Raw genomic sequence first — 16,295 nt, forward strand, 5'->3', positions numbered from 1 at the left:
GCTACAATATAAATTATAATTATATTGTAGCTATTTTAGGATTTATATTTATTTTACAGGCAACTTTGTATTTATTTTAACCAGGTACAATAGCTATTAAATAGTTAATAACTATTTAATAGCTACCTAGTTAAAATAATTACAAAATTACCTTTAAAATAAATCCTAACCTAAGTTACAATTAAACCTAACACTACACTATCAATAAATTAATTAAATAAAATACCTACAATTATCTACAATTAAACCTAACACTACACTATCAATAAATTAATTACATAAAATACCTACAAATAAGTACAAATAAATAAACTAACTAAAGTACAAAAAATAAAAAAAGAACTAAGTTACAAAAAATAATAAAATAATTTACAAACATTAGAAAAATATTACAACAATTTTAAGCTAATTACACCTACTCTAAGCCCCCTAATAAAATAACAAAGCCCCCCAAAATAAAAAAATGCCCTACCCTATTCTAAAATACAAATAGAAAAGCTCTTTTACCTTACCAGCCCTTAAAAGGGCCTTTTGCGGGGCATTCCCCAAAGAAAACAGCTCTTCTTCTATCAGCCAATCGGAATTAAGGTAGGAAAATTCTGATTGGCTGATGGAATCAGCCAATCAGATTCAAGTTCAATCCGATTGGCTGATCCATCAGCCAATCAGAATTTTCCTACCTTAATTCCGATTGGCTGATAGAATACTATCAACCAATCAGAATTCGAGGGACGCCATCTTGGATGACGTCCCTTAAAGGAACCGTCATTCGTCGGGAAGTCGTTGGCCAGGATGGATGTTCCGTGTCGGCGGGATGAAGATGGATCCGGAAGAAAGAAGATTGAAGATGCCGCTTGATAGAAGACTTCAGCCGGATCATGGACCTATTCAGCTCCCGCTTGGATCAAGACTTCAGCCAGATCATGGACATCTTCAGCCCCCACTTGGGCCAAGACTTCAGCCAGATCATGGACATCTTCAGCCCCCGCTTGGGCTTGGATGAAGACTTCGGAGCCTGGACGGATCGGTGATACCCAGCGTGGTGAAGACAAGGTAGGGAGATCTTCAGGGGCTTAGTGTTAGGTTTATTTAAGGGGGGTTTGGGTTAGATTAGGGGTATGTGGGTGGTGGGTTGTAATGTTGGGGGGGGTATTGTATGTTTTTTTTTACAGGCAAAAGAGCAGAATTCTTTGGGGCATGCCCCGCAAAAGGCCCTTTTAAGGGCTGGTAAGGTAAAAGAGCTTTTCAATTTTAATTTTAGAATAGGGTAGGGCATTTTTTATTTTGGGGGGCTTTGTTATTTTATTAGGGGGCTTAGAGTAGGTGTAATTAGCTTAAAATTGTTGTAATATTTTTATAATGTTTGTAAATTATTTTTTTATTTTTTGTAACTTAGTTCTTTTTTTATTTTTTGTACTTTAGTTAGTGTATTTATTTGTAGGTATTTGTATTTAATTTATTTATTGATAGTGTAGTGTTAGGTTTAATTGTAACTTAGGTTAGGATTTATTTTACAGGTAATTTTGTAATTATTTTAACTAGGTAGCTATTAAATAGTTATTAACTATTTAATAGCTATTGTACCTGGTTAAAATAAATACAAAGTTGCCTGTAAAATAAATATTAATCCTAAAATAGCTACAATATAATTATTATTTATATTGTAGCTATATTAGGGTTTATTTTACAGGTAAGTATTTAGCTTTAAATAGGAATAATTTATTTAATAAGAGTTAATTTATTTCGTTAGATTTAAATTATATTTAACTTAGGGGGGTGTTAGGGTTAGGGTTAGAGTTAGCTTTAGGGGTTAATACATTTATTATGGTAGCGGTGAGGTCCGGTCGGCAGATTAGGGGTTAATTATTGTAGGTAGCTGGCGGCGACGTTGTGGGGGGCAGATTAGGGGTTAATAAATATACTATAGGGGTCGGCGGTGTTAGGGGCAGCAGATTAGGGGTACATAGGTATAATGTAGGTTGCGGTGGTGTACGGAGCGGCAGATTAGGGGTTAAAAAAATATGCAGGTGTCAGCGATAGCGGGGGCGGCAGATTAGGGGTTAATAAGTGTAAGGCTAGGGGTGTTTAGACTCGGGGTACATGTTAGGGTGTTAGGTGCAGACTTAGGAAGTGTTTCCCCATAGGAAACAATGGGGCTGCGTTAGGAGCTGAACGCTGCTTTTTTGCAGGTGTTAGGTTTTTTTTCAGCTCAAACTGCCCCATTGTTTCCTATGGGGGAATCGTGCACAAGCACGTTTTTGAAGCTGGCCGCGTCCGTAAGCACCGCTGGTATTGAGAGTTGCAGTGGCAGTAAATTATGCTCTACGCTCCTTTTTTGACGCCTAACGCAGCCTTTCTGTGAACTCTAAATACCAGCGGTATTTAAAAGGTGCGGGAAAAAAAAAACAGAGTTAGCTACGCGGGTCGTTACCGACAAAACTCTAAATCTAGCCGATAGTTTGCTTTGTGGGGGATGGCAGTTTAGGGATTATTAGTTTATTTAGATAGTTTGTGATGTGGGGGATGGCGGTTTAGGGGTTAATAGTTTATTTAGATAGTTTGCGATGTGGGGGATGGCGGTTTAGGGGTTAATAGTTAATTTATGAGTGTAAATGTAGTTTGTAATGTATTTTTTTGTTGTGTTTTGTGCAACTTTTTAGTTTTGGAAAACAGTTAACCACAGCTCTGAGATTGCGATAAGGATTGAAGCATAAAAGGCTCCACTTGTAATATCAGCGCATTGAAAATGGCTCGCAAAAAACACGATTGCACTAGCGCAAAAACCGTTTGCGCCTCACTTTTTATTTAGCTCATAGTATTTACTTTAGAAAAAAGCAAAAGCAAACACATGCTCAGACTCCTGATTAATAACATTCACAGCTTTCAATAGCTGAAACCATATTGTATATAATTATTTGCACACAAAGACATATGCGGAATGTCCCTCATTATAAAGAAGCTGGATCTTCGTAACAAAAAAATAAAAAAGAACTGAGACTTTTTTTTGTTGCAATTGATAGAGTCTTATAGAAACAGCGGAGGTCCTTACATGTCCAATTATGAAAATATGCTCTTTCTAAAGCTTTATTGCAATGAGTTATAATACATCAATACCACAATAATAATATATTAATATGTGTTTATATCTATCTATCTATCTATCTATCTATCTATCTATCTATCTACAGTATCTATCTATCTATCTATCTATCTATCTATCTATCTACAGTATCTATCTAATGAGCAGTTTTCAACTGTCATGTAATGTAACAAAGTGCATCTTATAACCTTGATAGACCAGAACAATTCAGCGACTGAACAATAGCAGCCAAGTTCGTGATCAGCTAATGATTATGTCTATTGCTATGTAGCGTATAGAATAAGAGCTGCAAGACTAAATTGAAACATTAATGTCTAATGTAAATTCACTATTGAAAAGACACCTAATGAAAGTTTTATTTCTAAGTTTCTTCTAACTTGGGTACAAGATGATACTACACAATTTGTAGCTATAATAAGTAAAAGAGTAAGAGCTTAACCATGAAAAATATGATTAAAACCTTTACAAAAGCATGGTCTTTGTATTCATACTTTCATCTGAAGGCCAGCATATTTCAGATGAATAGGGAAAAAAAGCTTTTGTGCGAAAGATTTATTTTTCCTTAATACTATAAGACGTTCACATTCTGAACCTCACCTTGCTATACATAGTTTAAAACTGTGTTTTTTCATTATTAAATAATTTTTAGTACAACAAATGCACATATGGGTTGACAGACTGGCACACACTCACAGCGATAGACATGCACACATAAATACATGTGGGGCAGATAGATACACTCACCTATATACATAAGGTCAGACGGACGCACACACACCACACACATAAATACATACATATATGCTCAGACAGACATATAGACACTCAGGGACATACATACACACACATATAAATACACTAGTACTAAAGCCCGTGTACACGGGCCATTTTTTGCAGTACAGCGGTCCCACCCCTTGCTCTCTCCCCCCTCTCTTCCTCCCTCTCTTTTGCTTTCTCTCCCCCCCCTCTTTTGCTTTCTCTCTCCCCTCTCCTTTGCGCTCTCTCTCCTCTCTTTTGCTCTCTCCCCTCTTTTGCTCTCTCTCTCACCTCTTTTGCTCTCTCTCCCCCCTCTTTGGCTCTCTCCCCCCTTTCTTTAGCTCTCTCTCCCCCCTCTTTTGTTCTCTCCCCCTCTTTTGTTCTCTCCCCCTCTTTTGTTCTCTCCCCCCTCTTTGGCTCTCTCCCCCCCTCTTTGGCTCTCTCCCCCCTCTTTGGCTCTCTCTCCCCCCTCTTTGGCTCTCTCTCCCCCCTCTTTGGCTCTCTCCCCTCTTTTGCGCTCTCTCCTCTTTGGCTCTTTCTCCTCTTTGGCTCTCTTTCCTCTTTGGCTCTCTCTCTCCCCTCTCTTTGTCTCCCCCCCTTTGTCTCCCCCCCTTTGGCTCTCTCCTCCCCCTTTGGCTCCCCCCCCTCTTTGGCTCTCTCCCCCCCTCTTTGGCTCTCTCCCCCCTCTTTGGCTCTCTCTCCCCCCTCTTTGGCTCTCTCTCCCCCCTCTTTGGCTCTCTCCCCTCTTTTGCTCTCTCTCCTCTTTGGCTCTCTCTCCTCTTTGGCTCTCTTTCCTCTTTGGCTCTCTCTCTCCCCCCTCTTTGGCTCTCCCCCCCTTTGGCTCTCCCCCCCCTTTGGCTCCCCCCCTTTGGCTCTCTCCCCCCCCTCTTTGGCTCTCTCCCCCCCTCTTTGGCTCTCCCCCCCCTCTTTGGCTCACTCTCCCCCCTCTTTGGCTCTCTCCCCTCTTTTGCTCTCTCTCCTCTTTGGCTCTCTCTCTCCCTTCTCTTTGGCTCTCCCCCTTTGGCTCTCTCCCCCCCTTTGGCTCTCTCCCTCCCCTTTGGCTCTCTCCCCCCCTTTGGCTCTCCCCCCCCCTTTGGCTCTCTCCCCCCCTTTGGCTCTCCCCCCCCTTTGGCTCTCTCCCCCCCCTTTGACTCCCTCCCCCCCTTTGGCTCTCTCCCCCCCCTTTGGCTCCCCCCCCCCTCTTTGGCCCATCTGCTCCCTCTCTGGCTCTGTCTTAATTGAAAGCCTTTGCCTCTCTGGTCACGCCCCCATCGCGGCACCCCGCACGGCCATGCCCCATCACGGCGACACCCACCTGGTCACGCCCCTCGTCACGCCCGGCCACGCTTCTTGCGACACCCGGCCACGCCCCCATTGTGACGCCCGGTCACGCCCCCATCGCGACACTCCCGCCCACGCTCCCTGACACTCCGCTTCAGCCTTGCTCTGTGCTGAGTGCTGAGTGTCAGGATCCAAACGGCCAGGTATGTTTGTCACGTGCAGTCTCTACTGCGCATGACTGCATCTGACAAACATACTTGGCCATTTATTATATAGGATGAAGGGGCAGATAGACACACACACATACATAAATATATGCAGGGGCAGATAGACTCACATACAAATATCTAGGGGGAGATATGCACACACATATAAATACATATATAAATGCAGGGGCAGAGAAACACCTAGAGGGGTAGATCCAAGCAAAAACACGATTGCACATATACTGTATGTAGGGATGTGCAGGAATAGCTTTTGTTTTATTTTCACACAGCAGAGAAGCAGATGAGACTTTGCTTCTCCTATGCCTCAGGTCCAGCTCACCTGGTATCCCCTCCTGCTCAAGGTTATGCATGCTGCAGTGGAGACGAGAGACGTACTGGGTCAGGTTGCAATTCCTGGGTACTGGGTCAGGTTTGCATATCCTGCAAACTCCCCTGTTTATCCCAGGAAACTCCCCCGTCCATCCCACTTTCTGAAGTTGTGCTTTATTTACAATAGAAAAAATACAAAGTGCAATGTAAGTTGTAAAAAATACACAGAAATATACAAAGTATGATCCTTATAAGTAACATAGGAACTTTCAAAACATAATAAGAATTTATAAAATAACTGCTGGAACTAATTAAAATGTATTAAAATATAAAATAGAAAGTGCAAAGTTTAAATGTAATAATACTGAAAGGACCCAATCTAAAGTGTAAAGTAATATAAAATACAATGCCCAAAGTGTAAGTGTAACAAAACTCTCAGATCATGCAATGCTATATTGCACTGGGCTTGTCACTACTTCGCATACAGAAATTAGAGAGGTCTCACCGTGCTGGAGAGTTCCATCACCTTTTAGTTTGAGCATTCAGTGAGTTTAGCTCCTGTGAAGTTTGCACTACAATTTCTCTCCAAGCAGGAAAATATTAAATCATCAAGCCCAGAGAGGGAGAGTGATTAAGGAAATGATGATCATGTAGGTGTCTGCATAGAGAGATAAACAACTCTCAAGAAAAAATCGCTGTTTTAAAAGTCTTTGAGGAACCCTGCAGCCCTGATGAGATGTATTAGATCATCTCACCAGTGAGGAGAGGTTTAGATCATCAGGCCTTAAGTGAAGGAATTTTTTTTTTAATATTGGCTGCTATTTTGTTTGTGGTACATAGGAGAAGGTTTAGAGGGAAACAGGCACCATTTTATTTATAGAGGAGAGAATTTCACTCACTTAATTTGGTGCTGTTTAATTTCACATTGTGGAGAGATAGCTGAGGAGCCACAGGGGTGGGGGGGCTTTTAGTGCTAAATTTGTGAGTAAATGAGGAATTAGTTTTAACGTAACTTTTGAGGGAAGATAACAGTCATGTTTTATTTGAATTAGTGTGATGACATTAATATATATTGGCTGCCATTTTGTTTGTTTTAATTTGGCGGGTTAAGAATTTGTGTGGCTAAGTTAACAGCGTTTGCTAAATTTGTATAGTTGTTGAGATGCTTTTAATATTTGTCGCCATTTTGTTTGTTTGAGAGACTTTGGTGAGTAGAGAATTTGTGACACAGCAATGCTGTATGTGTGGGCAAGTGGGGAGATAGTGAGGCCCACATTTATTACATATTTATCCCTAGCATAATTTCATGTTTTGGTAAAATTTAACAAGGACTGTTTGCTAATTTTAATTTTATATAGTTGTTTAAATGCTTTTAACTTTCTTCTTTTCCTTATTGAATGTAAAACTAGCCAAATTGACGTGTTCACTGCTCACTGTGGCACACTCAAGGAAGGAAGTCTATAAAAAATAAATAAAAAAAGTTCTAAGTAAGTAAGAATACAGTAAAAGTACATAATGGTGAATGGAAAATAGGATATGATTGCCTACACTTATATAATATATCTCTCTTGAACAAGAACTACTGCTTTTAATCCATAGTGGATAATATGTATATCGGATTGAATTTATGTGAAATGTTTTTTCGTAAGTATGATACTTAGAAAAGGTCTGGGAAAATATTTTGGGCCAGATTACGAGTGAAGCACAAACATTTGCGCGCAAACGATTTCCGGTTTTCGCGATCGTTTGCTCGCCGGTTAAATTGCTCTCGTATTACAAGTTGAAAGTAAACATGATCACTTGAGTGCAATCGCTATTTACATTATAATGATTACCGCAACTTCATAGCTCTAGTTAACTGTTTTTCAAAACATAAAAGTTGCACAAAACCCATCAAAAATACATTACAAAGTATAGTTACACTTATAATAACATCATCTAATAAAAAATATTGCACGAAAAAGTTATAAAGGCTCAAATATATGATGTCTCAGGTGTAAGGAAAAAAGGCAGCCAAAGGGCTTTAACATTGAAATACATATATAAAATTTTTAAAGATGTATATGTATGTGTGTATATATATATATATATTCAGATATATTTATATGTGTGTGTATATATATATATTCCGATATATTTATATGTGTGTATATATATATATATATATTCTGATATACTTATATGTGTGTATATATATATATTCCGATATATTTATATGTGTGTATATATATATATATATTCCGATATATTTATATGTGTGTGTATATATATATATATATTCAGATATATTTATATGTGTGTATATATATATATATATATATATATATATTTACAGACATATATACACATATAAAACACACAGATACATTTGTACACATGTATAGACATTGATATAAGTGTATTGGAGCCCTTTGCAGTTAAGTAGATGAAAAATCATATTTATCATAAAAGTGTTAAAGTGTGTATTTACTGTAAATATTTTACATTCCAGTGTACTACACATAGCAGAAAATCTTCTAAGTATTTGTAAATAGATATTCCTATGTACAGTATATCTGCATATATCTATACTTATATATATATAATCATGTACAGTATATATATATATATATATATATATATATATATATATAGGTATAGATATATGTTGTACCCAAATACCATCAGATATATATAGAAATATGTATTTATGAATAAATAGAACATATTCTTCTATGTGAAGAACATTGAAATGTAAAATATTCATATTTTCATGTCAGTTTAGCGCACTTGAGAATATGCGGACAGGTTAGCACAATTTAGAATATGCGGTTGGGTTAGTGCCCTTGAGAACATGAGTTTAGGTTAGTGTGCGAGTAGGGTCTTAGGTTTGTTTTCCACTATTTTTGGTCCATTGACTTCTATGGGGGAATACGTTATCATACGCGCGATATTCTAATTGCGATAAAAGTTGTTTGCGCACGTCGGGTTAGCACGCGAGCGGTAACTTTTTACTTTCAACTTGTAATACGAGCACAATCCGACGTGCACAAACAATTTACTTCTAGCGCAATTAGAGCTCTAGCGTAAGAGCTAAATTGCACTCCACTCGTAATCTGGCCCTTTGTGTCCTCTATGTATGAATATACATTTTATGAATGAAACCTAGTTTGTTTGTAAACCTCTTGACTAGTTGTCTGATCTGATTTTTCTGTTGTTTGATTGGCAACCTAAATTTAGCGCAACATAACTGAAACATTTTTGACAAAGAGAGAGAAGTGATGCATTTTTACTACATTCACTACTCACTATTTAATATATATTGATGCAATTTTCTATATTTAGATGATGCATAGGGGTAAATTTATCATACTTGCAGGTGGACAGGTTTGCAAGCAGTGAACCCGTCTGCCTGCAATCGCCACTTATGTTGTTGCATCGCACAGCGATATTTAACATTGCACAAGAGGATTCTTGTGCAATGCCGCCCCCTGCTCTGGTGCAACCAATTGCGCTAGAGAAGGGCATCTTAATCCCTCCGAGCGAATGTTGGAGTGATTGATCTTGCCACTTCATAAGAGGCAGAAAAGAAAAAAGAAGCAGTTTTAGCTTCTTAAATATGCGGAGCAGGTTTTTTTTGTTCAGTGTTTTTCTTTCTGTTAAGCATCTGATTCACAAAAACTTTCCAGGACTCAATTATCTAAGAAAAAGGGTGGAACTTGGATGTCCCAAAGTGATGAAAGCTGTCTCCCATAGTCAGTAAAGAAGCTCTCTGTGATAGAGAATCCCACAGAGCAAAGTAAATTTTCAGTTTGCAGCGAATACAAATTAAACTGATTTTTCCACTACAATTTATCTTATATTTGTTTTTGGTTTAGTGACATTACTTTTCTGTGATTTAAATGTACTGTGAATTTTGAGCAAAATTTACCTGAATGCAATTGGTGTTATAAATCAGTGAGAGCTGCAGAGGTAAAATGCTTAGATAATAATGGGGTCGATCACAATCCTTTAGAAAAGCTTATAAAAAATTAACCATTAAAGGGACATGAAACCCAAAAAATTCTTCCATGATTCAGATAGAGAATACAATTTTAAACAACTTTCCAATTTACTTCTATTATTTAATTTTCTTCCTTCTCTTGTTATCCTTTGCTGAAAGGTTTATCAAGGCAAGCTCAGGAGCAGCAGAGAACCTAGGTTCTAGCTGCTGATTGGTTGCTGCATATATATATATATATATATATATATATCGATTGTGATTGGCTCATCCATGTGTTCAATTAGAAACCATTAGTGCATTGCTGCTCCTTCAACAAATGACACCAAGAGAATTAAATAAATTAGATGATAGAAGTAAATTAGAAAGTTGTTTAAAATTGTATTCTTTGGGGCCGATTTATCAAGCTCAGTATGCAGCTTGATGCCCCTGTTTCCGCATGAGCCTTCAGGCTCGCCGGAAACAGAAGTTATGAAGCAGTGGTCTAAAGACCGCTGCTCCATAACTTGTCCGCGTGCTCTGAGGCACCGGACAAAAATCAACCGGATCTAATATGATCGGGTCGATTGACACCCCCTGCTAGCGGCTGCGAATCTGCAGGGGGCGGCATTGCACCAGCAGTTCACAAAAACTGCTGGTGCAATGTTCAAATCGTATCATGTCCGCTCGCACTATGATAATTAAACCCCCAAATCTGAATCATGAAAGAAGAAATTTGGGTTTCATGTCTCTTTAAGGGGGAGTGTCCAAACAGCGTCCATAACAAGATGCAAAATCAGGAACTGCTAGTGGCATCTTTGATAATCCGCCAATTATCTTTAGAATCCTTTATCATCAACTTCTGAAAATATATACTTGTTGTCATGAAAGTTTCCTTGAATGGAAGATATAATTATTTCTAATTTTTGTCCACTGGTGGCCTGGTCTGGGCCATTGCATCTTAGGTGGCAGTTTGTTGTCAGATCCCAATACCCCCCCCCCCATCTGGTTTACATGGTAAAACAGACTTCTAATGTCTGTATGTTTGGAGAAGGCATTAGGGATGTAAGAGTTAGAGGCGACATTGTGCAAGTTGCTGGAGGCACATTTTCACAGGTTAGACCATCTATTTGACCACTACTTTGATAGAGATTACTTATGTGGATCTACATGTTACTTTTTTCATAGGGGAGTGCTCTCCTACGATTGCTGCCATGCAGGAAGGCAGTATGTTAGAGACGAGTCATGGCGAGGAGGGAAGACCAAGAACACATGGAACTAAGGTGCTGCAGGAGAGATTGCTATCACTGTAGATGCCCTGACAACCCATGTGTCTGCAGATAAGCTGTAGGATTTTATGAAGCGGGCAAGTGTCTGTACAGTGTACCTCCCTTTATGAAGATGTGAACTGTCTAGAAACACTATTATCTTCTTTACAAATAAATATCCATAAGAAGGTGGTGCAACATAAATGAAACGTTGTTTGGCAAAGAGAGAGCAGTGATGCATTGTATTTCATACATATTGAGTAATGGTGAGGAGGGAAGACCAAGAACACACGGAACTAAGGTGCTGCAGGAGAGATTGCTATCACTGTAGATGCCCTGACAACCCATGTGTCTGTAGATAAGCTGTAGGATTTTATTTTATGAAGCGGTGAGGTGTCTGTACAGTGTACCTCGCACAGCCCCAGGACCCCAAGAATCTCTGAGGCATTTGAAGGTAAGGTAAATAGATCTTTCTTGGTTTATCAGCATTTATCGGGTGGAGTGGTTGGAAGGTTACTGCCAAGTTTTAAATATGGATCTCTATCCTGCGTGTAACATGCAACAACATTTCCTTTGATATTCATATTGGGAGAGAGATCAAACTTTTTTGACTTGGGGGCTATTCAGACTTATAAACATTGAGCCACAGGACTTACCTAACACTCAGGGGATAATTATCAAGCTGTCAACCGCAAATACGCTGGAATTCCGCAGCGTAATTGTTACGATCTTGATCCGACCTAGTTATCAAAGCTTACAGAAAGCTTATGTCATTACAGATGTTCTGAAAACACATTTGGATCTATCTTACACTTTTTCCCATTTATCAAATTTCTAACAGGTACGCTCGCGGCTATTCCGGCCCAGCGTACCTGGTTTTCAATCCGCCGGCCTGGAGGCAGCGGATGCCATAGAAATCAATAGGAGTCTGAAAGCAGCGAAAGCTTTTGTTCGATGCTGCCAGATATCCCATTGATTTATATGGTTGAAAACAAGTAATGTTTACACCTAACACCCTAACATAAGCCCCGAGTCTAAACACCCCTAATCTGCCACCCCCGACATCGCCGCCACCTACATAATGTTATTAACCCCTATTCTGCCGCTCCCCAACATCGCTGCAAACTAAATAAAGTTATTAACCCCTATCCCGCCGCTCCCGGACACCGCCGCCACTAAATAAATAAACGTATTAACCCCTAAACCTCTGGCCTCCCACATCACTACCACTAACTAAACCTATTAACCCCTAAACCGCCAGCCCCCCACATCGCCATAAACTAAATTAAGCTATTAACCCCTAAACCTAACAGCCCGCTAACTTTAAATTAAAATTACAACATCCCTATCTTAAAATAAAATTTAAACTTACCTGTAGAATTAAAATAAACTATTTTTAAACTATTAATTAACCTACCCTAACTATTATCCTACAATTAAATTAAAGTACCAATTAAATAAACTTAATTACATATTAAAAAACCTAACCCTACTCAAATTATTTAAATATAATATTTAACCTTATTAAAAATTACTAAATTACAATAAAAAATAAAAAACACTAAATTACGGGAAAAAAACCACAGTATTAAAAATAAAAAATAATTACACCTAACCTAATAGCCCTATCAAAATAAAAAAGCCCCCCCAAAATAAAAATAACCCTAGCCTACAATAAACTACCAATAGCCCTTAAAAGGGCCTTTTGTAGGGCATTGCCCTAAGTTAAACAGCTCTTTTACCTGTAAAAAAAAAAAAAATACAAAGACCCCCCAACAGTAAAAATCTATCTAATATAACCTAAGCTCCCCATCACCCTGAAAAGGGCATTTGTATGGGCATTGCCCTTAAAAGGGCATTTAGCTCTTTTACATGCCCAGACCCTAATCTAAAAATAAAACCCACCCAAAAAAAACTTAAATAAACCTAACACTAACCCCCAACGATCCACTTACGGTTAGTCCCCTTTGAAGGACCAATCCAGCTGGCAAGAAGTCTTCATCTGGGCGGCAAGAAGTCTTCATCCGGGCGACCTCTTCCATCTTCATCCAGCTGGCACGGAGCGGGTCCATCCTGAAGACAACCGGCACGGAGCTCCTCTTCATACCGTCGCAGCTGCTAACTGGAACTTCAATGCAAGTGAGGTCATCCAAGATGGCGTCCATTGCATTCCTATTGGCTGAAAGGTTCTAATTAGACAATAGAATTAGAGCTGCTAAAATCCTATTGACTGTTCAAATCAGCCAATAGGATTTGATCAGCTCTCATCCTATTGGCTGTTCCAATCATCCAATAGGATTGAGCTCTCATCCTATTGGCTGATTGGAACAGCCAATAGGATGAGAGCTGCTCAAATCCTATTGGATGATTGGAACAGCCAATAGGATTTTAACAAGGAAAGGAGAGAGGCGCTGTATGTGTGAATCAGTCACCCACTGTATATAAGCACAAGGATAGTACAGGGTACTCACATGCTGTGAAGGCACTCCATTGTGCCAATAGATGCATACTGGTTTTCAACAGCAGACCAGCTAGCTAAAACAAGGCAGTTACTGGAATCCCAGGAGAGGCTGTGCCCCAAGGTAGCATAGAGCAATGCACACAGCAATGAGAGTGAATGATTAAAAATATATTTTAATATAAAGATAAAAATAATATTATAAAAGCAACGCGTTTCATGGTCAATACCGTTTCATTAGGCATGTACTGTGATACAAATTCAACTCTTAAAAAAGGCTACGCTACCTACACCCAAAGGTATATGGACACACCCCCTACAACAAACAAGCCAATCAATTAGCCCTTTGTCTAGTTAGTAATTGAGTTGTTACACCTGAATTCCTGGTACTGTTGTCTATTTGACGATTATGTGCACTAGTAAATAAATATATGTGTTCTCAATGCATAAATTATTATAATGTCTCTTTCAAGTATCACAACATCACAATACATAAGCTCCATTTAGTACATAACCCAGTTAGATATATACTGTAGACTGTGATTCTGATAGAGGCAAGCAACTATATAGAGTAAATAACACCGTATGTAAATACCAGGGATAGTGAGTCTGGCAGTATTTGTAAGAGATCCTATAGATTGCAAATTGTGTGCTAATATTGTCATATTTAAGGTAACTTGGATGGACAACATATTATAATGAAAAAACGCTATCATAGTGTATAGTTAAATGTCGGTCAGTTATATTTTTAGTTGGCTGGTGTACATCGTTGGATCCGCCAATCAGAGATTTTGTTGGCCATCACACCTACCTACGTCCTACATCAAAGACATCAATAGGATTTTAGCAGCTCTAATCCTATTGGCTGATTGGAACCTTTCAGTCAATAGGAATGCAAGGGAAGCCATCTTGGATGATGTCACTTGCATTGAAGTTTCAGCGGCGTCGACCGCATGAAGAGGAGCTCTGCGCCGGAAGTCTGCAGGATGGACCCACTCTGTGTCGGATGGATGAAGATAGAAGATGCCATCTGGATGAAGACTTCTTGCCGACAGGATGAGGACTTCGCCGGCTGGATGAAGATGGAAGAGGCCGCCCGGATGAAGACTTCTTGCCGGCTGGATGGATCCTTCAAGCGGGACTTCAATAACTGTAAGTGGATCGTCAGGGGTTAGTGTTAGGTTTATTTAAGTTTTTTTGGGGGATTTTATTTTTAGATTAGGGTCTGGGCATGTAAAATAGCTAAATGCCCTTTTAAGTGCAATTCCCATACAAATGCCCTTTTCAGGGCAATGGGGAGCTTAGGTTATTTTAGATAGGTGTTGGTAGGGTGGTGGGTTTTACTGTTGGGGGTGTTTGTATTTTTTTTTACAGGTAAAATAGTTGATTTCTTTGGGCAATGCCCCACAAAAGGCCCTTTTAAGGGCCATTGGTAGTTTATTGTAGGCTAAGGTTTTTTTATTTTGGGGGGGCTTTTTTATTTTGATATTTGACATTAGATTAGGTGTAATTCTTTTTTATTTTTGATAATGTGGGGGGGGGGGGTTTCTTCGTAATTTAGGGTTTTTTATTTTTTGTAACTTAGCATTTTTTTTTTGTAATTTTTAAAGGTTAAATAGTATATTTAAATAATTTGAGTAGGGTTATGTTTTTTTTTAATATGTAATTTAGTTTATTTAATTGGTAGTTTAATTTAATTGTAGGATAATAGTTAGGGTAGGTTAATTAATAGTTTAAAATTAATTTATTTTAATTCTACAGGTAAGTTTAAATTTAAATTTTAAGATAGGGATGTTGTAATTTTAATTTAAAGTTAGCGAGTTGTTTAGGTTTAGGCACAATGTGCACAAGAGCAGGAGGGCAAACTACCCTTCCAATTGTAATTTAGCCCTTAGTGAGGTTCATACCAAAGTGTCTGCCATTTGGGAGAACTTAGTTTAGCAAGTAGTTTTGCGCTACAACCTATGTTAATTTTAATCTAGAGTGGACACATAGAAGTACAGCTATGTACTCTTAGTTTTTAAACAGAATGTTAAGCACATTGAAAGAAACCTTATTGCCCTCTCTGGTGTACAGACCAGTTAGCTATCAGGTATGTTCTGTGGAGACTTTAGCTATTTACTCTAAAATTCAGTCTTCTTATACCATTTCTTATGAGAGTTGGAATAATAAGCTCCATCTGTTTATTTTATATTTAGTTTTATGCAAGTCTACAATTACTAATACCATATGCAAACAAGATCTTTACCCAAAAGCCACTCTATATTTGATACCTAAATTCTACTCAGATGCTCCTTTAGTTCACATTCCCTTATTTATTGTCTAGCTTTGCCTCCGCTCTAACCATATGTCATCCTTAAGAGTATGACAACGGAAGGATCTTTAAAACTTTTAGGTTATTAAAACACAATTCTTTCCAACTATCTCCCTTTTTCCCAATACCTTGCCGTTTAAGAATTATCCTGTTGCAGTTTAGTCCCCTGATGCTATCTCTAAATGTTTCTTTGTCTTACTATATAGGTTTAGTTATAAGCTATATTTGTCCATGGTTTAGCTAATTGAAACATTGTGGGCCAGATTACAAGTGGAGCGCTAAATATTGCTTTCATAAAAGCAATATTTGAGCTCCACTTTGTAATACCAGCGCACGCTAATGGGAACTGGTATTACAAGTTGTGAGCAATACGAACACGATCTCACATTCGCATTGCTGGGAAATGCAGCGATGGCATCATGTTTAAATATATATGCATATGATTATATACATATATATACTGTATTTATGTGTTAATATGTTTATATACATATACACATACATCTGATTATTTATTTGAAATTTTTGGTTTGCATGTCCTATTAAAATTAACAATTGACATCATAATTTTATTTAAAGGGACAGTCTACTCCAGATTTTTTATTGTTTAAAAATATAGATAAT

This window comes from Bombina bombina, chromosome 1, assembly GCF_027579735.1.
Source record: "Bombina bombina isolate aBomBom1 chromosome 1, aBomBom1.pri, whole genome shotgun sequence".
Classification (NCBI taxonomy): domain Eukaryota; kingdom Metazoa; phylum Chordata; class Amphibia; order Anura; family Bombinatoridae; genus Bombina; species Bombina bombina.